This window comes from Micromys minutus (genome assembly GCF_963924665.1).
Source record: "Micromys minutus genome assembly, chromosome: 3".
NCBI lineage: Eukaryota > Metazoa > Chordata > Mammalia > Rodentia > Muridae > Micromys > Micromys minutus.
The window spans coordinates 17123453-17146068 of NC_137972.1; the positions used below are offsets into that span (position 1 = coordinate 17123453).

Here is a 22616-nt window from a genome sequence, read left to right on the forward strand (position 1 = left end):
AAAGATATACTGAAACTATTTTTTTAAAATTATGTGGTTTATTTACAATGTTATCACAACTGTGGAACATAGGAATTTTAAGAGAAGCATGGTTTTTATACAGATACTTCTGTCTTTAAGTCTCCTCCATTTCTTTGGAGTCTACAAGAGAGTCCCTCAGAATGAATGTGTTTTCCTGATGATGTTTAACCCTTTAGTACAACAGTGACTCATAGTTATTTTTCTCCATAGATTACCAACTAGACCCCCACTGTTTAGAGTTTGCTCTTTGGAACCTGAAATTGAGGTTGCCTAAGATGAGTCATCAGACAACAACCTGGAAGGTAGTTAGCTCTGGGCATGTCTGCAAAATGTGATATGAGAAATGACGAGTTACATGATTTGAACAATTAGTTCCATGGTGATTTTCATAGAAAAATCTCCATAATCTTTACTGCATAACATTCTTATGTTCTGCGTGGTGGGAGGACAGGGCAGCAGACAATGACACAGATATGCTGGATCCTGCTTGTTTTTCTTTCATCAAATAGATCAAAATTTCATAAGTGGTGTTGCTTCCTTCACAGAAGTTCCTCCAGGTCCACCTTATTCCAGACAGTAACTGGATTGAATTGTTGTATAAGAATAAAGGGGAATGGATATGGATTGACAAGAGCCCATCTAAACAGTGAGTTTCTGAACCCTCAGACCCTAACACTGAAAATGAAGAAGATTGTGTACAAAGGCTTCTCTCTCATTTCACATGATGTCCCTCATTTTCTATGTACCTTATCAGTCAGGACAAATTGCATACGGCAGAGGTTGGGCCACTGATACAAAGAGCAGATGTCTGGTCTAGCAGCTGAACAAAAGTGGCTTAATCCTGCATAAATCTTAGGACTGTGTGTTCTAAGATGCACAGGGCAAAAGAAAGTCAATGACTTAAGATGATGTGACAGACATTTATGTGACATTTTCTCTTGTCATTAGCTTACATAATTATTGGTTACTCAAAATATAAGAACATATACATGCATGCAGATAGATAGATAGATAGATAGATATAGATAGATACAGATAAATAGATAGATAGATTGATATAGATAAACATATATATATATATATATATATATATATATATATATATATATATATATATATATATTTACACATATATAAACCTAAATTCTATTTCCATGTGCTATGTTGTGTAGACTCTAAGTTTTGTGTTTATTAATAATCTAATAAAAAGCTGTTCACTGATTATTTATACTAATAATATTTATTTTTTGAGTATTTCACATATATAAGATAAATTATGATCATGTCATCCCCACTCCCCACAATACTTTCTTTTGCATCAGCTCTAGCATATTTCTGGCTAACTCATATTTTGTAGTTAAGGTCCATGTTTATTGGTCATCCACTGGAGCAGAAAAGCCACACTATGTAAAAAGAATCTCTCCTTTGTAGCATCTGTCACCTAAGAAAAGTGAAATTTATTAAGATGTAAAAGTTTGTGCCCATTTTTACAGAAATCATCTTGTCCAGAGCCTGCAACATACAGAGTTCTCTCTCTTCTCTGGTTCTTACATTCTTTCTATGTTCTCTTTTATGTTGTTTCCTGAGTATTGCTGGGAGAATGGAGGGAAAAAGTTGATGTAAATATCTCTTTTAGGGCTGAGTATAAAAGGCTTCTCCTAAGCATTTGACCAATTTCTGCCTTTCTTCACTGACTTCTACCAACTGTACAAGAAGCTTCTCTGATGGAGGTTTAGAGAAGCCCAGAACATTACTTTAAATGTTACCTTTATCACAATGGAAAACAGGTTTATTGTTGTAATCCAAATCAAAAGTCCATGATTGAAGAGGTCATAGCCTCTAGGTTGGAACTTGCTACAATCACTCTGCTAAGTGGTCAGGGGTTAAATTTTATTCTTAACTACCTATAGTGCTTCCCTTATTATCTGAGGTTAATTTCAACTCCACCCAAGACAAAATCACATTTCTGTTGATTTATACACTAGGATCTTAATTATTAAGTATTAAATGATTACCATTTTACTTTTGTTTTATTATGTAACCCAGGTGTATAAGGATTCAAAGTCCTTCTGTTTTAGTGGCAATTTGCTCTGTGTTTTAATTTATTTATTATTTTTATTTAACTTCTTTAGAAACAGAAGTGTAATTGTGGCCCCTAATACATATAATTTTGCAAAAATCAGAGTTGTGTTGCAAACAGGTAATTCTGAAGTTTACCAAGTGTCTGTAAAAAACATTTACCTATGGGGTGGACAGGAAGAAAGGGAAACAATCCCAATCATTACTATCAAGCCCTCATCTGTGGCTTATTTCAAATCACCACTTTCTCTTTAAACACAAACATATAAGATTTGTTCTCTGTGCCACTATTGCCCTAACAGTTTTTGACAAAATATAAATGTGACAACAATTTCAGGTAAAAATATTTCTTTAGAAGTAGTGAATAGCATATTTACTTGCAGATCAAAAATTTGTGAATGCGAAACAAAATTTAGACTTTTGGTTTGTTAAGAGGCCATTTTGTCGAAGAGCTTAGGAAAAAGAAAACATTTTGTTGATAAACTTGAGATAAACAGTTCTTTGTTCTGTATACTTTAGCCAATAGAAATTTTAAGATTATTTATTTCAGTAAATGTTCAATATTCACCAGTTGCTCACTCTTCTTTTGGTTCTTCAGTGACTTGAAATTAAGAAAATTCGGTTTTAAGCCTAGACAGTGTGCATTTTCATCTAAATCAAGACTAGAAGATGATAACTATAAAAATTCCTATCCCTGTATTTGTCGAAAAAGACTGGGTAAATTCCCTGATTAACTCTCCAAAATGAGTAAAAGGTAAATATGAAATGTGTTGATTACTTGTTTCCTGTAATAATTTGAAACTACTAAAAAACAAATATTTTGACCACAAAATATAGTCTGCTGTGCAAACAGAAAAAGCTACAAGAATATTAAGAACACTTTCTGGAATCTTACTTGACAGAGTGGAGGTCATCTTCCTTCCTATTGGAGGCAGGTAACATCTCCTCTCGTGCATACACACCCTTTCCATCAAAGCCTTAGAATTCTGCTCTTTCTGCTGCCTTAAACTCCTGTAGAGCTAAACAAGGTACCCTAGTAATCAACTTGAGTATCCATTATTGATAAGATAAATTTTCTTAATTGAAAGCACAATTAAGAGATAGAATGTTATAGGCTCAATTTCTCATGTTAGTTGATTTTCATTTTGTTTTGATTTTTGTTTCACGTAAAAGTTTTTCTTCATTGTTATAAACATTTCCTTTGTCAATAACTATAATATCAAGTTTGGCTAACAGTAGTTACAAGTATAGTTCAAGGAAATATGAAATACTTTTTAGCCAAGGCATTAGTTGTCCTATCCACTTTCTTTAATCCATCTATTATGAGTTGAGACCTTATAGAAAAGTTATTAATACTTGAAGTTTGATAAATTTAGTGGCTTACTCATGTGATTTTTCCAATTAGTAGGCACAGACATGATTGCTGAAAAATGAATATAGCAAGAGCCTATGTTAGAGAACTAAACAAACCAATCAAAATTGAGGCACCTATGTTCCTCAATATTTTCCTGGGACAACACTTTATATAATACAGCTGTAACCAAATGATCAAACTCAGGACACTTAGTATTGATCCAATAACTTTTTATAATCTAAGTTCCATGTACCTATCCACTGACTAGATAATGCCATTTTAGGCAATTTCTCTATGATCAGGTTAAGGAATATTCAGTGATAGTGTTATTTTAATGTCTTTATGATCTCATGAGTTTTTATGTTTTCTGGTGTGGCAGTTTTTGTTTGCTTGATCTGAAACAGCTTTTCTCTGTGGTACCTTCACTGTTCTGGAACACTCTCTGTAAAACAGACTGACAGGAACTCAGATTGATTTGCCACTGTCTCCTGAGTGCTCAGAATAAAGGTGTGCTTCTTTTATAATTTGTTTGCTTGATTTGGTTTGCTTTTCATCTTGATATTTTGTCAACCAAGTTTTGGAGTGAGACTGTGTATACAAAATAAAAATAGACCCCTCATTCACAGGGGTCATACTAATCTTTTTTGTATTCCAATTTTATCTATGTGTTACCAAAGCTAGTAAAACCATGTTGGAAATAAATCTGAAAATTCCTCATAAAATTGGAAATAATTCTACCTAAAAACAAGCTATACCTCTACTGACCATATACCCCAACATACTTCATCAAATAACAAGGACACATGCTCCATTATGTTTATAGCAGCATTATTTATAGTAGCCAGAAACAGGAAACAATGCAGATGTCCTCAACAGAGGAATGGACACAGAAAATATGTTACATTTACGCAATGGAGTACGATACAGGTACTAAAAAATGACTTTATGAAATTCACAGACAAATGGATGAAACCAGAAAATATCTCTCTAAATTAGATAACCCAGACACAAAGAACACACAAGGTACATACTCACTGAAATTATTCAATATTAATTGTGGATATTAGCCCCAAAGTTCAAAATGCTCTTGATACAACCCACAAACCACATGGAGTTAAAGAAGCGGGAAGACCTAAGTATAGATGCTTCCATCCTTCATTGAAGGAGGAACAGAATAAACAAAGAAGGTAGATACAAAAAGAGATTTGTGTGGGAATTAAGGAGGTAGAGGAGAAAAAGTGTAGGGGCAGGATCAGGTATTAAAAGGGACAGGAGAGAAGTACAGAGGGTAAGGTAATCAGATAGAAATATGTAGCACAGGGGTATGAGGAACTGGGGGTTGAAATGAGAATGTCCAAGACTCCAGAAAAACAAGAGTCTCCTAGGACCCAAAGGAGATGACTTCAGCCAAAATAAGCAAAAACGGGGAGTTGTAAGTTGTAGATACCATCTTAAGTACATAAGCATTTTCTCCAGTTGAGCAATGGGGCCACCCACACAACTCAAAAATTTCAATGCACAAATTTTCTTTTTAAAAGAAAAGACAGGGACAAAAATGGAGCAGAAACTGAAGGAAGGGCTGTGCAGGGACATCACCACCTGGAAAACCATCCTGTCTGCAGTCACCAAACCCCTACACTGTTGTTATTGACATGAAACACTTTCTGACATGAGCCCTGTATGGTTTGTCTCTGAGAGGTTCTACCAGAACCTGATGAATATAGATTAAGGTTCTCACAGTCAACCATTAAACTAAGACTAGAAAATTCAACAAAAGATCTGAGGGAATGAATGAGGGAGCCAAAGTGGAATATAACCCCACAGACAGAACAATTTCAACTAACTGGAATACCCAGAGCTCCTAGAGACTAAACCACCAACCAAAGAGTATACCTTGCTCCAGATACAAATGTAGCACAGGATGGTCTTAACTGAAATCAGTGTGAGGAGAGGTCCTTGGTCTTGTGGTGCCTCAATTCCCTAGCCTAGGAGGATTTTAGAGTTGTGAGGCACAAGAGGTTGAGTAGGTGGAGTACCCTCATAGTAACAAAAGGGAGTGGAGGCAGGGGTAATGAGAGAGCGGGTTAGTGGAGGGATAAGCTGAAATGGGAGATATAATTTGAATAATAAATGAACAAAATCACTAATAAAAAAGAATAAAAAAATTCTCTGATAGAGGTTGAGAGCTGCACAAGTCTAGACTATTACTATAAGTATTAAGAATGCATTTAGATCTGTTGATACTGTGCTGTGAGTAACCAAGGCACAGAGAAGGCTAGGCGGAACATGTGGAATACACGACCCTGTGGCCCACAGTGGTGCTGGACCTCTGGCATAGTGACTCAGGATCTGCCCAGAGAGCCTGGGCACAGAGACTAGACACACAGGCCCATGGTAAGGCACAGGTCCTTTTCAGTGAGAGCAGGGGTTTGCCGAGGAAAGGCAGTGCTTGTAGTTCAACATTACAGACCTTCTTGCATATGGACCAGAGTGGAGCCTGGCAATAGGCCCAGGGAGAGCACACTGGGAGTTCTCAGAGAGCAGAAAGCACTGTGCTATCTGGAAAAAAAAGTACATTTTGGCCTAGAGAAAGAGCAATATTCCTGACAGTAGTACTCAGGACCTGAGGGCACAGGGCTGAGCTACCTGAACAGAATCACAAGAGCTCCCACACCTGAACCCACAAAGACAGAGCTGAGTCACTGCTACCAGAACCCACTGCTTGCCAACTAAAAGCTGAACACTCAGCAGGAAACAGCAACCACTATACCTTAAAATCTGTTAACATTAATGGACTCAAATCCCCAACTAAGAGACATAGGCTATCAGACTGGATACTTAAACAGAATCCAGCATTTTGTTGCATAGAGGAAACTCATCTCAGAGACAAAGACAGACAATATCTCAGAGTAAAAGGCTAGGAAAAAACTTTCAAGCAAAGAGCCCCAAGAAAAAAGCTGGAGTAGCCATTCTAATATTGAATCAAGTTAGATTTTCAAGCAAAACTTATCAAAAATGGTAGGGAAGGACATTTTTTAATTACTACAGGGAAAATTTATCAGGAGGAACTCTGAATTCTTAACATATATGCTTCGAATATAAGACCACCCATACTCATAAAAAAAAAAACCTACTAAAGTTCAAAACATACATTGTACCACACACAATAATAGTGAGATAGATCAAAACCCCAGTCTCATCAATCGACAGATTATGGAAGCAAAAACTGAATAAGAATGCAGGGAAAGTAGCAGAGTTTTTGAACCAATTGTAATTAATAGGCATCGAGAGAACATTTCACCCTAAAACAAAAGATTATACCTTCTTTTAGCACCTCACAGCATCTTCTCCAAAGTTGACCATATAGTTGGTCACAAAACAAGCCTAAATAGAAATAAGACTATTAAAATACTCCCATGCATCTTATCAGATCACCATGGACAAAGGCTGGTCTTTAATAACAACAAAAACAACAAAAAGCCTATATACGTGAAAGCTTAACAATGCTCCATACAACAATAGCATGGTCAAGGAAGAAATAAAGAAAGAAATTAAAGATTTTCTAGAATTTAATGAAAATGAAAGCACCACATACACCAGCCTATGGGATGCAATAAAAGCAGTATTAAGAGGAAAACTCATAGCTCTGAGTGCCTCCAAAAAGAAACTGGAGAGAGCATACACTAGCAACTTGACAGCACAGTTGAAAGTTCTAAAACAAAGAGAAGCAGATACATCCAAGAGGAGCAGAATGCAAGAAATAATCAAACTGAGAGTAGAAATAAAATAAAAAACAAAAAGAACCATTCAAACAATCAACAAAACCAAGAGCTGCTTCTTTGAGAAAATTAACAAGAATCATAAACCCTTAGCCAGACTAACCAGAGGGCAAAGAGAGAATCCAAATCAACAAAATCAGAAATGAAAGTTAAGTCATAGCAACTGAAATTGAGGAAATTCAAGAAATCATCAGAGCCTATTACAAAAGCCTATACTCAACAAAACAGGAAAATCTGGAGTAAATGAAAGAATTAGTAGACAGAAAGCAGATAACAAAGTTAAACCAGGACCAAGTAAAACATCTAAATAATCTCATAACATCTAAAGAAATAGAAGCAGTTATCAAAAGCCTCCCAACCAAAAAAAACCCTAGGACTAGGTGGGTTCAGTGCAGAATTCTCTCAGACATTAATTGACGACCTAATACCAATAGTCTCCAAACTATTCCACAAAATAGAGTCAGATGTAATGTTACACAACTCATTTTTGAGGCCAAAATAACCCTCATTTCTAAATCACACAAAGACCCTACAAGAAAAAAGAACTTCAGACCAATGTCACTTATAAACATTGATGCAAAAATACTCAATAAAATTTGTGCAAACCAAATTCAATAAAATATCAAAACGATCATTCACCACGATCAAATAGCCTTCATTCCTGGTATGGAGGGGTGGATTAATATGCAGAAATCTATCAATATAATCCACCATATAAACCAACTGAAAGAAAAAAAAAAAAGACATGGTCATCTCACTAGGTGCTAAGAAAATATTTGACTAAATTCAACACCCCTTCATGTTAAAAGTCTTGGAAAGAACAGGAATCTAAATCCATACCTAAACATAATAAAAGCAATGTATAACAAACCAATAGCCAAAATCAAACTTAACAGTGAGAAACTTGAAGCAATTTCTCTAAAATCAGGAACTAGACAAAGCTGCCCACTATAGTGCTACCTTCAACATAGTACTGGAAGTTCTGTCCTGAGCAATTGGACAGCAAAAATAAATCAAAGGAATACAAATCAGAACAGAAGAAGTACAAATATTACTATTTTCAAATGACATGCTAGTATACTTAAGTGACCCCAAAAATTCCACCAGAGAACTTTTACAGCTGATAAACAACTTCAGCAAAGTGGCTGGATATAAAATTAACTCAAACAAATCAGTAGCCTTCCCCTAATCAAAGGACAAACATGTGGAGAAAGAAGTTAGAGAAAAAATTCCCTTCACAATAGTCACAAACAATATGAAATACCTTGGTGTGACTCTTACTAAGCAAGTAAAGGACCTGTATGACAAGAACTTCAAATCTCTGAATTAGGAATTCTAGAAAGATCTCAGAAGTTGGAAATATCTCTCATGCTCATGGATTGGAAGGGTCAACATTGTAAAAATGGCCATCTTATCAAAAGCAATCTTCAGATTCAATTAAATCCCCATCAAAATTCCAACGCAATTCTTTCTAAAGCTGGAAAGAGCAATTTACAAATCCATCTGTAATAACAAAAAACATGGAATATCAAAATCCACTCTCAACAACAAGAAAACTTCTGTGGGAATAATCATCCCTGACCTCAAGTTATATTACAAGGCAATTGTGTTAAAAAGTACTTGGTACTGGTACAGAGATAAGCAGGTTAATCAATGGGACATAATAGAAAAGCCAGAAATAAACCCTCACATATATGGTTACATCATATTTTTGCAAAGGAGCTGAAAACATTCAATGGAAAAATGGTGTTAGTTTTACTGGCACTCAGCATCCAGAAGAATGATAATAGACCCTTTCTTGCCTCCTTGTACAAAGCCCAAGTACACATGGATCAAAGATCTCCACATAAAATCAAGTACAGTGAAACTATTAGAAGAAGATATGAAGCACACCTTAAAACTCATAGGCACAGGGGATAATTTCGTAACAGAACACCAATGGCTTGTGCTCAAGGACCAAGGATTGAGAAATGAGACTTAATGAGATTGCTAAGTTTCTGTAAGTCTAAGGACACTGTCAAGAAAACAAAATGACAGTGAAAAGATTGGTAATAGATCTTTACCAACCCCACATCTGATAGAGGTCTAATATTCAATATATACAAAAAAACTAAATAAGTTAGACTCCAGAGAATCAAACAATCCTATTAAATGGAGTACAGAAATAAACAAACAAACAAACAAACACAAAGAAACATCAACCAAATGACTGAGAAGCATCTAAGGAAGTGCTTGGCATCCCTGTCATCAGGGAAATGCAAATCAAAACAACCCTGACATTCCACCTCCCATCAGACAGAATGACTAAGATCAAAAATGCAGATGACAGCAGATGCTGACAAGAATGTGGATAAAGAGGAACACTCCTCCACTGTTGGTAGGATAGTAAGCTGGTATAACCACTCTGGAAATCAATCTGCAATTTTCTCGGAAAATTGGACATAGTCCTACCTGAATACCCAGTTATCAAATTTCTGGGCATATACCCCAGCGATGCTCCAACATACATCAAGGACACATGCACCACAATGTTCATAGCAGCCCTACTTATAATAGCCTGAAGCTGAAAAGAACCTAGATGTCCTTAAGTAAATGAATGGATACTAAACGTGTGGTATATTTACACAATGGAGTACTACTCAGTTATTAGAAACAATGTCTTCATGAAATGCCTAGAAAAAATGGATGCATCTACAGATATCATCCTGAGTTAGGTAACCCAGTCATAAAAAAGCAGACATAATATGCAGTAGCTTATAATTGGATACTAGTCCCAGAAAGCTCTGAATACCCCGAGAAAAAACTTACAGGCCATATAAAGATCAAGAAGCGCAAAGGCCAAATCCTCTTAGGAATAAAAAATAAGTGTATAGCACCCTCTCAGAGTGTGGTACACCTAGACCTTAAATCATTAATAATCCAAGAGCTAGGAATATATCCTTGTGCCAATTTTTGATATTCAAGATCATTATGTTTAATCTATACACACCAAGAAAAACCTGACTGTTTCCATGTTACGTTATGTTCTACATGTACTTTATGCTTATTGTAAATAGTGGGATTTCAATGTATGCTATCAAGCCTCTAAAAAATTGCCAAAAGGCTTTTAAAAATCTACATGTATCTCTTGTCTTTAAATAAGGTTGTAAGAAAAAATAATGCATTTTAATCACTGACTACCCAGTAGAGTGACTGTACCAAGTTCCAACCTATGGCTAGTGACCTCTATAAATATTGGGCTTTTGATTTGGATTACAGTGCCCAACATAATTCCCTCTTATTGGAAAAGCACCAGTTTCAGTAAGAGAGCACCTCTATTTATCCTCTAACATATCTTGCCTAGGTTTGACCATTTTTTTTTAAAGAAATGGAATCCACCAAGCCAGAATGAAAATGTTGTTACTGTCAAAAATTTTTTTCTGTACTGTGTCTGAAATCAGCTGCAGGCAAGCAGACATACCCTCTCTTGTATTATAAATGTGGATGGCCTAGCGCATACTGATATGCACTATGCACAAATTTATGATTGACTCCACATTTCTCACCATCTTTTACTTTAATTCTTGTCACTATGGTGTTTTGGCCAACTAAAGTTGTTTCTTGTGTAAGTGTTTATTCCTCCTTATTACAGTGCACATTTGCATTGAAAAGATACTATACAATAATTCTTTATTCACATGTGAATATATGTGTTCCCAAATTTTGGACACTTCCAAATTTTGACAAATATGAAAGTTTTTATTCACTATAATTAAGTAGGCTTTATTACAGGGATTCAGTGATAGTTTAATATACAGAAATCCATCAACATAATCCACTATATAAACAACTCAAAGGAAAAAACTACATATTAATCTCATAAGATATTTTAAAAGCCTCTAACAAAGTACAACACCCCTTCATGTTAAAGTATTGTAAAGAACTAAAATTCAAGGTCCATACTTAAACATAATAAAAGCAATGTACAGCATGCCAATAGCCAACATCAACTAAATCTAGAGTATCCCCACTCAATGCAGAAACAAGGCAAGGCTGCCCACTGTACCACCATCTATTCACTCTAGTACTGGTAGTTCTAGCCAGAGCAATCAGGCAACAAATGAAGAACAAATCGATTCTATTTGGAAAGAAGAAAGTCAAGATAACATGATTTGTGGACTATATGATAGTATACAAGAGTGGCACAAAAATCCACAAGAGAACATTTACAACTGATAAATTGCTTTAGTAAAAAGACCATTTCTTTTTAAAGAGTTTAGAGTGAAGCAAATATCTTATTGGTGAGCTTATGGTTAATAGTTACGAATTCTGCCTTCATTTAAGAATAGAAGTATTAAAATCATGAATCATTTCAGTAAATATTCAAGCCCCTTACTATTTTTTGTTCACCAGTGCCTTGAACATAATGAAATACAATGTAAAGGATGAAGGATATGTGTTCTCTTAAGAGATTAGACAATATTAACTGTTGTAATTCATACAGCTGTATTTGTGAGAAGAGAATGGATAAATTCCCTGATGTACTCGCCAACAAGTATTAGAGGTAAAGAATGAAATGTTCCAATTCTCTGTTGTTTCATTTAATAATGCATGACTCTATAAAAATAAGTGTTTTTATCATAACTTAGTCTGCTGCACAAACAGAGACAATCTGAAAGGCTTTGGAAATATTCTCTGGAATCTGACTTGCCAAAGCAGATTCCTTGTGCAGACTAGACAGGTCTCTGATGCATGGACAAGCTTTGCCCAAAGTTTGGAGAAATCTGTGATATCTCTTTGCTTGAACTCACTAATAAAGTTCATGAGTATTTCATGATGAATAGAATGAATCATCTTAATTGAAAACGTATTTAAGAGCTAAAATTTAGCCCTTCACCCATCCATCTTTCCTACTTGTTCAGTCCTCTGGAGCTATTTGAGCTGCACTGGCAGCCTGCTTTACCCAGAGATCCTCCCTTCTCTACCCAACTGTCTGCCCACTTTCATCAGATCTATGGCTCCTGAACAGAACTGCAGATCCTGTCCCATAAAACCCTGTAAATACAGAACCATACAGCCCAACAATACCCATCAGAAGGTTGCCTCACCAGGAACATTTCCAGAGAGAACAGGGGCAATAAAAAAAGACTCATTTCATTACCTTGGTAAATCCTAGAAATGAAAAACATAGGAATGAGAAGACTAACAACAGACTCAAGCATCAACAACAGTACAGGTGATGAAAGAGAGAATCTGAGGTGTAGAAAATACAATAGAATTTGGTACACCAATCAAAAAAAGTTAACTTCAAAAAATTCCTGACACAAAACTCCAGAAAGTCTGGAATATAATGGAAAGGACCAACTTGAAAATAATCTATATAGAAGAAGGTTAAGTCTCAGCTCCAAGGCCCAGAAAACATTTTCAACAAAATCATAGAAAAAAAATTCCCAACCTAAAAGAGATAAATAAATATGAGACTATGGAACAGCAATTAGACTGGACAAAAATATAATCATACTGATACATAACATGCATAACAGAAAATCAACAAATATACAAAGGATATTAAAGGAAGCAAGGGGAAAGGGCATGTAACTTAGAAAAGCAGACCTATCAGAATTACATGGACTTCTGAGCAATGATTCTAAAGCTAGAAGGGCCTGAACAGAGATATTGCAACTTCTAAACAACCACAGAGAACAACCTAGACCATAATACCCAGCATGTGAAGGGGATATGAGCATGTGAGACTGGGACTGGAAAGAGAGAGTAAGGAGTAAATAAATTCTTGAATAAAGAAAGAAAAGTATTGAAAAATAGCTAAACATTAGCCATGGATCAAGTCAGAAAAGATTTCCTCTGTGATTTCTGCTTTGATCCTTCACCTAAATTCTTGTTCCACATTCCTTTAAAATTCAGTAGTAACATGTGAAATGAAATAATCCATTCTCTCCTAAGTTTGTTTGGTTCTGTATCCAGAATAAGACAAAGGCCTGAGAAAGTGGATAGACCCCAAAATCAATGGGGGTAGCCTTAGGTGTGACTCACTATATTGGTAAAATGGAACTTGAAGAGGCCTATTAGAGATATGAAAACTAGTAACACTAAGTAACCCATAACAACATATATAAGGATTTATTGTTTTGCACATACTGTAAAATTAACAACTGTTGAATTGAATCACAAGGCAGTGTAAAAGACCCTTTTATTTGCTTGGTTCTCCTGGCTGGTGTCTCAATCCTTGGAGTAACTCTCTCTCTCTCTCTCTCTCTCTCTCTCTCTCTCTCTCTCTCTCTCTCTCTCTCTCTCACTGTGTGTGTGTGGGGGGGGGTGGGTGTATTTATGTATGTTTTTGATTGTTGCTGTTTGCTTTTTCCCAAAAATTAAATTAGAAGACAAAACTCAAAAAAAAAAAAAAAAACATGAATTGCTTCATATTTTCCTCTTCACTATTGTATTACATGGTCATATGAGTTTGGTCCTTTTTGTTTTATGCTGCATTCTGGTCAAAGAAGCAAAACCGGAATGTCAATCAACTCCATTCTATCAGAACTGACTATGTATTTCAATGCTAATTATCTCCTTCACAGTTTACATTCTTCTATCAATTCAAATCTCAGTTGTACAGAGCTTAGAGGAAGCTGCTACTCTTTAGCTTTACATTTATGAGCATTCCTATATCTCTGTCCAACAAATAAATAAAAAACACACATTCTGTGTTCAGTTCCAAATAACTATTTTTCACCTTCATAAAGCACACTAATAGGCCCTTCATTTCCTGATAATACTATTATCATAGTAATGAGCACACAGCCCTGAAGTTCTTGCTCTTATTAGAGGAGGCAACCTATATGCCAAAACAAAAAGAATTGTGCCCTGTGTATGTTATTAGCCTCTGTAGTAAGGATGATACACTGTCAACAGAGATAAAGATGCAAAAAATCTCAAAACCTTTAATAGTTCCATGGGCAATGTAACATAAACTTTCCAGATAAGGAAAGTATGTGGGTGTGATGATTCATATTTTAAATCCCAGCATTTGGAAACAGACTCAGGTGATATCCATAATTTTTAAATCTACCAGGTGTCTATAGTTAGCCAGTGCTAAATAGTGAAACTCTGTCTAAGATACAACAAAATTAAAAGCTATTTGTGTATCTTATAAAACTTTCACAGTAACTTTGCATAGAAATGGCTCTACTTTTTTTTTTTTTTTTGTGGTCAAGGAATTTGTGAATTATGGGACTTATATGGAGTCTTAAGAGCCTGTGTTGACCCGGACTGGCAGCTCCTAAAGGTTGAAAAACTGGTGAGTAGGAGATCTAGGCAGTCAGGGAGCAGAGAGATCTCTGCGGAGTGTGCACAGAAAGCACACCCCCCGCCCTGCCCTGCCTGATCCAGGCAACAGGAACAGAACTTTGGAACTTCTGTTTCCACCTGGCGGTAACTTCAGGGCACAGAACAGAACAGAGCCCGGCCCATCTGCCACCTGGACCGGCAGCTCCTAAGGATGAAAAACTAGTGAGTAGGAGATCTAGGCAGCCAGGAAGCAGAGAGATCTCTGCGGAGTGTGCACAGAAAGCACACACCCTGCCCTGCCCTGCATGACCCAGGGACCAGGAACAACTTTGGAATTTTGTTCCCACCCGGCGACTCTGAGGTGTAGAACAGGGCTCGGCCCACCTACCTGGACCACTGGAGATCCAGGGACACAGACCAGATACAAGGGAAAGGTAAGAACATATCACTGACAACAAAATGGCAAGAGGAAAGCGAAAGAGTATATCCCAAGGAAAACAAGACAATCTGGCAACACCAGAACCCAGTTCTCCCATAACAGCAAACATTGGAATGCCAAACACTCCAGAAAAAGAAGACGCAGACCTGAAATCATACTTCAAGATGCTGATAGAGATACTTAAACAAGAACGGGAGAAAAAGCAAAAAGATTCAAAAGCTTTTAAAGAGGAAACAAGAAAAACACTCAAAGAACTAGAGGAAAACAAACAAAGAGATGAAGGAATGGAAGAGGGAATTTAAAACGGAAATTGACACAATAAAGAAAACACTAAAAGTGATAACCCTAGATGTAGAACACCTAAAAAAAAAAAAAAAAAAAAAAAAAAAAAAAAAAAAAAAAAAAAAGGAGTCACAGAAACAAGCATTTCCAATAGATTAAAAGAGATGGAAGAGAGAATCTCGGGGGCCAAAGACAACATTGTAAACATAGACAAAACAGCCAGAGAAGATGCAAAAAACAAAAAGCTCCTAACCCAAAATGTCCAGGAAATCCAGGCAGGACACATGGAGAAGAATGAAACTAAGGATAATAAGAATAGAAGAGGGAGAAGAGTATCAACTAAGAGGCACAGTAAATATCATCAACAAACTGGTAGAAGAAAATTTCCCTACCCTCAAGAATGAGATGACCATGAGCATAAAAGAAGCCTTCAGAACTCAAAATAGGTTGGACCAAGAAAGAAATACCTCGTGACACATAATTGTCAAAACACGAATTTCCCAAAGCAAAGAAAGAATACTAAAAACAGTAAAGGAAAAGGTCAGGTAACATATAAAGGCAGGGCTATCAAAATCACAACTGATTTCAAAACAGAGACTATGAAAGCTAGAAGAGCCTGGACAGACATCATGCACACCCTAAGAGAGCACAAATGCCAGCCCAAGCTGCTATACCCAGCAAAACTATCAATCACCATAGATGGAGAGATGAAGATATTTCAAGACAAATCAAAATTTACACAATATCTGACCACAAACCCAGCACTACAATGAATTATAGGTGGAAAACCCAATACAATGAGGGGAAATACAGCCTAGTAAAAACAAGAAAACTCCTAAACTAGAAAACTAAAACAAGAAAAAGACAGACACAACTCAACCCACAAAAGTAATAATGGAAGAAAACAGAAACAACGATTCCTTGATATCTATTAACATAAATGAACTCAACTCCCCAATAAAGACACAGAGGCTATTAGACTGGATATATAAACAAAATCCAGCCTTTTGCTGCATACAGGACTCTCATCTCAGAGACAAAGACAGACACTATCTCAGAGTAAAAGGGTGGGAAAAAAACTTCCAAGCAAACAGCCCCAAGAAGCAAGATGGAGTGGCTATTCCAATATCGAATAAAAAAATTTCTAACCAAAAGTAATCAAAAAAGATAAGGAAGGACACTTTTTACTCATTACCAGGAAAATCTGTCAGGAGAAACTCTCAATCCTTAACATATATGCTCCAAATTAAAAACCACCCACATTCATAAAAGAAACCATACTAAGGCTTTAAAAAAATACATTTCACCCCAAACAATAATATTGGGAGACTTTAATACCCCACTCTCACCAATGGACAGATCATGGAAACAGAAACTGAACAAGGACACTGCAAACCTAGCAGAGACTAAGAACCAACAGGAATTAATAGATATATACAGAACATATCATCCTAAAGTAAAAGAATGCACCGTCTTCTCACAACCCCATGGCGCCTTCTTGAAAATTAACCTCATAATTGGACAAAGAACGAGCCTCAATCAATATAAGAATATAGAAATACTCCCATGCATCCTCTCAGATCACCATGGTCTACAGCTGGTCTTTAACAACAACAAAAACAACAAAAAGCCCACATACACATGGAAACTAAACAATACTCTGTTAAACTATAGCAAGGTCAAAGAAGAAATAAAGAAACAAAGTAAGGATTTTCTAGAATTCAAGGAAAACAAAAACACAACCTACCCAAACCTATGGGATGCAATGAAAGCAGTACTGAGAGGAATACTCATAGCCCTAAGTGCTTCCAAAAGAAATTGGAAAGAGCTTACATCAGTAACCTGATAGCACAGCTAAAAGCCCTAGAACAAAAAGAGGCAGATATACCCAAGAAGAGTACACGGCAAGAAATAATCAAAATTAGGGTAGAAATAGACCAAATAGAAACAAAAAGAACCATAGAAAAAAATCAAAAAAACCAAGATTAGGTTCTTTGAGAAAATCAACAAGATTGATAAACCCCTAGCCAGACTAACTAGAGGGCAAAGAGAGAGTATACAAATTAACAAAATCAGAAAGAAAAGTGGAGACATAAGAACTGAAACTGAGGAAATTCAAGAAATCCTCAGATCCTACTACAAAAACTTATACTCCAAAAAATTGGAAAATCTGAAGGAAATGGACAAATTCCTAGACAGATACAAGATCCTAAAGTTAAACCAGGACCAAGTAAACAATCTAAATAACCCTATAACATCTAAAGAAATAGAAGAAGTCATCAAAAGCCTCCCACCCAAAAAAAGCCCAGGTCCAGACGGGTTCAGTGCAGAATTTTACAAGACATTTATTGCAGATATAACACCAATACTCTCCAAACTATTCCAAAAGATAGAATCTTATGGAATACTACCTAACTCATTTTTTGAGGCCAAAATAACCCTTCTACCTAAACCAAACAAAGACCCTACAAGGGATGAGATCTTCAGACCAATCTCACTTATGAACATTGATGCAAAAATACTCAACAAAATCCTTGCAAACAAAATCCAAGAACACACCAAAGTGATCATTCATCATGCCCAAGTAAGCTTCATCCCTGGGATGCAGGGATGTTTTAATATAAGGAAATCCATCAACGTAATCCACCATATAAACAAACTCAAAGAACAAAATCACATGGTCATCTCACTAGATGCTGAGAAAGCATTTGACAAAATCCAACACCCCTTCATGTTAAAAGTCCTGGAAAGAACAGGAATCCAAGGTCCATACTTAAACATAATAAAAGCAATATACAGCAAACCAACAGCCAACATCAAACTTAACGGTGGGAAACTTGAAAAAATCCCACTAAAATCAGGGACTTGACAAGGCTGCCCACTCTCCCCCTACCTATTCAACATAGTACTGGAAGTCCTAACTGGAGCAATTAGACAGCAAAAGGAGATCAAGGGGATACAAATCAGAAAGGAAGAGATAAAAACATCACTCTTTGTAGATGACATGATAGTGTACTTAAGTGACCTCAAAAATTCCACCAGGGAACTCCTACAGCTAATAAACAAGTTCAGCAAAGTGGCTGGATACAAAATTAACTCAAACAAATCAGTAGCCTTCTTATACTCAAAGGACAAACATGTGGAGAAAGAAATTAGGGAAAAGGTACCTTCACAATTGTCACAAAAATCTATGAAATACATTGGTGTGACTCTAACTAAGCAAGTGAAGTACCTGTATGACCAGAACTCAAACCACTAATGAAGGAAATTAAGGAGGATCTCAGAAAATGGAAAGATCTCTCTTGCTCATGGATTAGAAAGATCAACATTTTAAAAATAGCCATCCTACCAAAAGCAATATACAGATTCAATGAAATCGCCATCTAAATTCCAACCCAGTTCTTCATGGAATGGGAAAGATCAGTGTGCAATTTCATACGGAATAACAAAAGACCTAGAATAGCGAAATCCATCCTTAACAACAAGAAAACATCTGTGGGAATCACTATCCCTGACCTCAAGCTATATTACAAGGCAATTGTGCTGAAAACTGCATGGTACTGGTACAGAAATAGGCATGTGGATCAATGAAATAGAATAGAAGATCCAGATATGAGCCTTCATGTATAGAGCTATACAAAACTTTCTCAGTTGCAGAATATTGAATGGCTGGGAAATATCTGAGGAAGTGCTCAACATCCTTAGCCATCAGTGAAATGCAAATCAAAACAACCCTGAGATTCCACCTCACAAGAGTCAGATTGGCCAAGATCCAAAACTCAGATGACAACAGTTTTTGGCAAGGTTGTGGAGAAAGAGGAACACTACTCAACTGTTGGTGGAATTGCAAGCTAATACAACCACTCTGGAAATCAGTCTGGCAATACCTCAGGAAATTGGACATAATACTACCTGAAGACCCAACTATTCCACTTCTGGGCATATACCCCAGTGACACCTTAGTACGCAACAAAGATATATGCACCACAATGTTCATAGCAGCTCTATTTATAATAGCCAGAAGCTGGAAGGAACCCAGATGTCCTTCAGAAGATGAATGGATACAAAATTTGTGGTACATTTACACAATGGAATACTACTCAGCCACCAGAAACAATGACTTAACCAAATTCTTAAGAAAACGGCTGCATCTAGAGAATATCATTCTGAGTGAGATAACCCAGTCACAAAAGAACAGACATAATATGCAGTCACTGATAGTGGGATGCTAACCCCAGAGGCTCGCACAGCCCCAGAAACAACTCACAGACTCTATGAAGTCCAAGAAATAAAGAAAACAAAACAAAACAAAAAAAAATAGTCATGCTCAATTCTTACTCACCAAGAACACATTGATAAATTCCTGGTTGTACCCTGTATTACATGTATTGTCTGCTCATTGTATATAAAAAAAATCTTTACACACCAAGAAAACTTTGACTATTTCCAGGTTCCATCTTGTTTTACGTGTAGTTTATGCTAGTTGTTACTGGTGGGATCTTTATCATACTATCAAACCTTTAAAAAAAGAAGTACTGACAAAAATGTATAATTTTACGCAAAAATGCTTAAAATCTGTACATTTATCTTTGTTTTGTAAAATAAAGTTGTATAAAAAAGTAGGATGTGAAAAAATTAAAGTTACACACATAGACTTCTTTATGAGCCAATCTAATGGAAAGATTTTTCTCAATTGAAGTTCCATCTTTTCAAATGATGCTGACTTGTATCAAGGTGACAAAAAATATACAGTCAGAAAAATTAATATCTTCAAAAAGATACTGTAGAATAGCTTATAATTGTTGTTTATTATGCTTAGGTTAGTAATTATAATAAATTATAATTAAAATCTTTCTTTGAATATTCCCAGACATTTAAAGTATAATAAAGTTTTTTAACATTAAAAAAAAAAACATAGCCTTGTTAGAGTGTCCACACATGACTCTCAGATTCATGCTTTGTGGAAACTTAAAACCCAGGACCTTCCAAGTGCTCACTGTGTCCATATTCTGTGCATGCATCAATGATGTATTTGAGGCATATGTCCAGTGTTAGTTATAGTCCTTAAGTAAGTCAGTTGACTTGTTACCAGTGTTTCCTATTGGAAGCTGAGATATCACCACCATCTGACTGCACTGGGACACTGTGATCACTTTCTTCAACACTGCTGCTCCTCCACCACACTTCCCATGTCCTGTGTGTGTGTGTGTGTGTGTGTGTGTGTGTGTGTGTGTGTGTGTGTGTGTATGTAAAGGCTAGAAATAGATTCTGGTAGAGTCAGGGATAGAGATGAAAGAGTGTAGCTTGAGGTATTACAGATATTGTGGAAGCATCCACACAGCACCCAAGAAACTTTTCTAACACTTTTGAAATTATTCAATGTCTGTAAACTGTTTAAAGGAATCTCAGGTGTATGATAATGACAGACTTAAATTGGTGACTCAGAAGCAAAAATTAGCTTTTGAAATATCCTAAGGGGTAGAAGAACTGTCCACACAAGCATGGTGACATTCCAATTTGATCCAAAAAATTCTTGATAGAAGAAACTTGATAGAAGAAAAGAAATAACTCCAAAAATTGTCCTCTAATTAACCATGTACATCACATGGAATGCATGCAAGCAAGTACTTTCTCTTTCTCTCTCTCTCTCTCTCTCTCTCTCTCTCTCTCTCTCTCTCTCTCTCTCTCTTTCTCTCTCTCTCTGTTCCTCTCTCTCTCTTACACACACACACACACACACACACACACACACACACACACACACTACTAGGCATCAAGCTTGTCAGCACATTTTCAGTTCCTTTTTTATTCTTGAACCATTTCCCAGTACTCCCTTTACCACTGTGACTTGGTTTGAAGAACAGTTTAAGTTGCTTTCATGAATCACAAGCCAGCCAGTGAAGATCTAAAATCAAGTAAAAGTACAGTTATTAACAGTGAAAGACTTGAACATACTCTGAAAAGGGTGAGCCCATGAGAACAGACTATGGAAATTGAATCAAATATGACATCCTCTCTTTATTCTATTAGAAGTATCACTGTTTTCACCATCATTGTCATTCGTATTATTCTTGTTATTATCATTATTGTGTTGTGTGAGGTCAAGTCTTTTTACATGCCAAGCACGACACTACCCTGAACTGTACCCTCAATTCAAGTGAAGAGACTAAAGTACTCTGCATATGCACTCTGACTAGAATGTGCAGTCTCACTTGAAATATCCACAGCAAAAACTTTATGGGAGCCTATTCATACAAAAAAGCCTTTCACCTTTAAAAGAATAAAATATAGTATTTTCTGGAAACATGGTGATTAACCATGTGTCTATGTTTCAACATAGAACAGTCTCATGAAAATTTGTAGTTTTAAAGAACCTAGAAAATTAAAAAGTAAGGCAACTTCACCATACATTAGTTGGTACATCACAGAAGTGGTTACAGCAAGATGGACAAAGTTTTTCTATAGGTCATCAGAAGACATTCTTAGCTTTCAGGTTGTTAGAAATTAGTGTTCTGCTATGTTTATAGATTTCATGAAGATTTTAATCTATTTCATGCTGGATATTAGTTCTGACACAGGTTAACTTAGAGGGCTACACCAAATCTCTGGTAAAATAATTGTCTCTAGAATCACATTATTATAATGTCCCTGATTATCTGTTATTTAAATGAGTCTTTGCTGAAACAGTTTCTTTCCAGGAATCCTTATCATAAATTCATGGGTAAAATTCATTTAAGAAAAAAAATCTCCTCATTTCACCTTTAGAAATATAATTGTAGATATTTTCATGCCAAGTTATAGACTGTAAGCTAATTAGCTATCATGTAATTATCTATGTCAGAGTTTCTTAATTATATATCTTCTTGAATCCCATGACTTTATGCATAAAATGTCTTTCTGAGTATGATCTAAACTATATTCCATGTATTTTTAAACTAACAATACCAAAATACAACAAAATGACTAGAATGTTAAGCAGTCGAAGATTATTTAATTAATTATGGTGTATATATGTGATCAATAAATATATATGGCTTTAAATATCTTTAGATCTAAATATATAAAATTAAGGGATGTTATTATTTGTTAGAAAAATTACTATAAGTAAAAAGGAGTACATTGATGTACTGGCATACAGTTTTAATTCTAAGAGAAAAGAATGAGGCCAGAGGTCTCTATGCCACATAATAAGGTCTTATGCCACTCAGTGAGGTCAGCCTTTGCCACATAGTAAGCTATAATAACTATCTCAAACAACAACAGTAACCACAGACAAATTGAAATAAAATAACAGAACAAAAACCAAACCAATGCCTGAGTCCTTAGCTCAGTGGAAAAAATTTTCTGAACATGCCCATTCTCTTAGATTCGATATCACAGC

The 22616-nt window shown here is 35.9% G+C and overlaps 1 protein-coding gene across 1 annotated transcript in view; it reads left to right on the forward strand.

The window, feature by feature from the left end:
* Positions 1 to 22616, forward strand: part of LOC308418402 (killer cell lectin-like receptor 5) — a gene marked incomplete at both ends in the record, with an annotated part of 138161 nt that overhangs the window by 93328 nt on the left and 22217 nt on the right. The window lies entirely within an intron of this gene.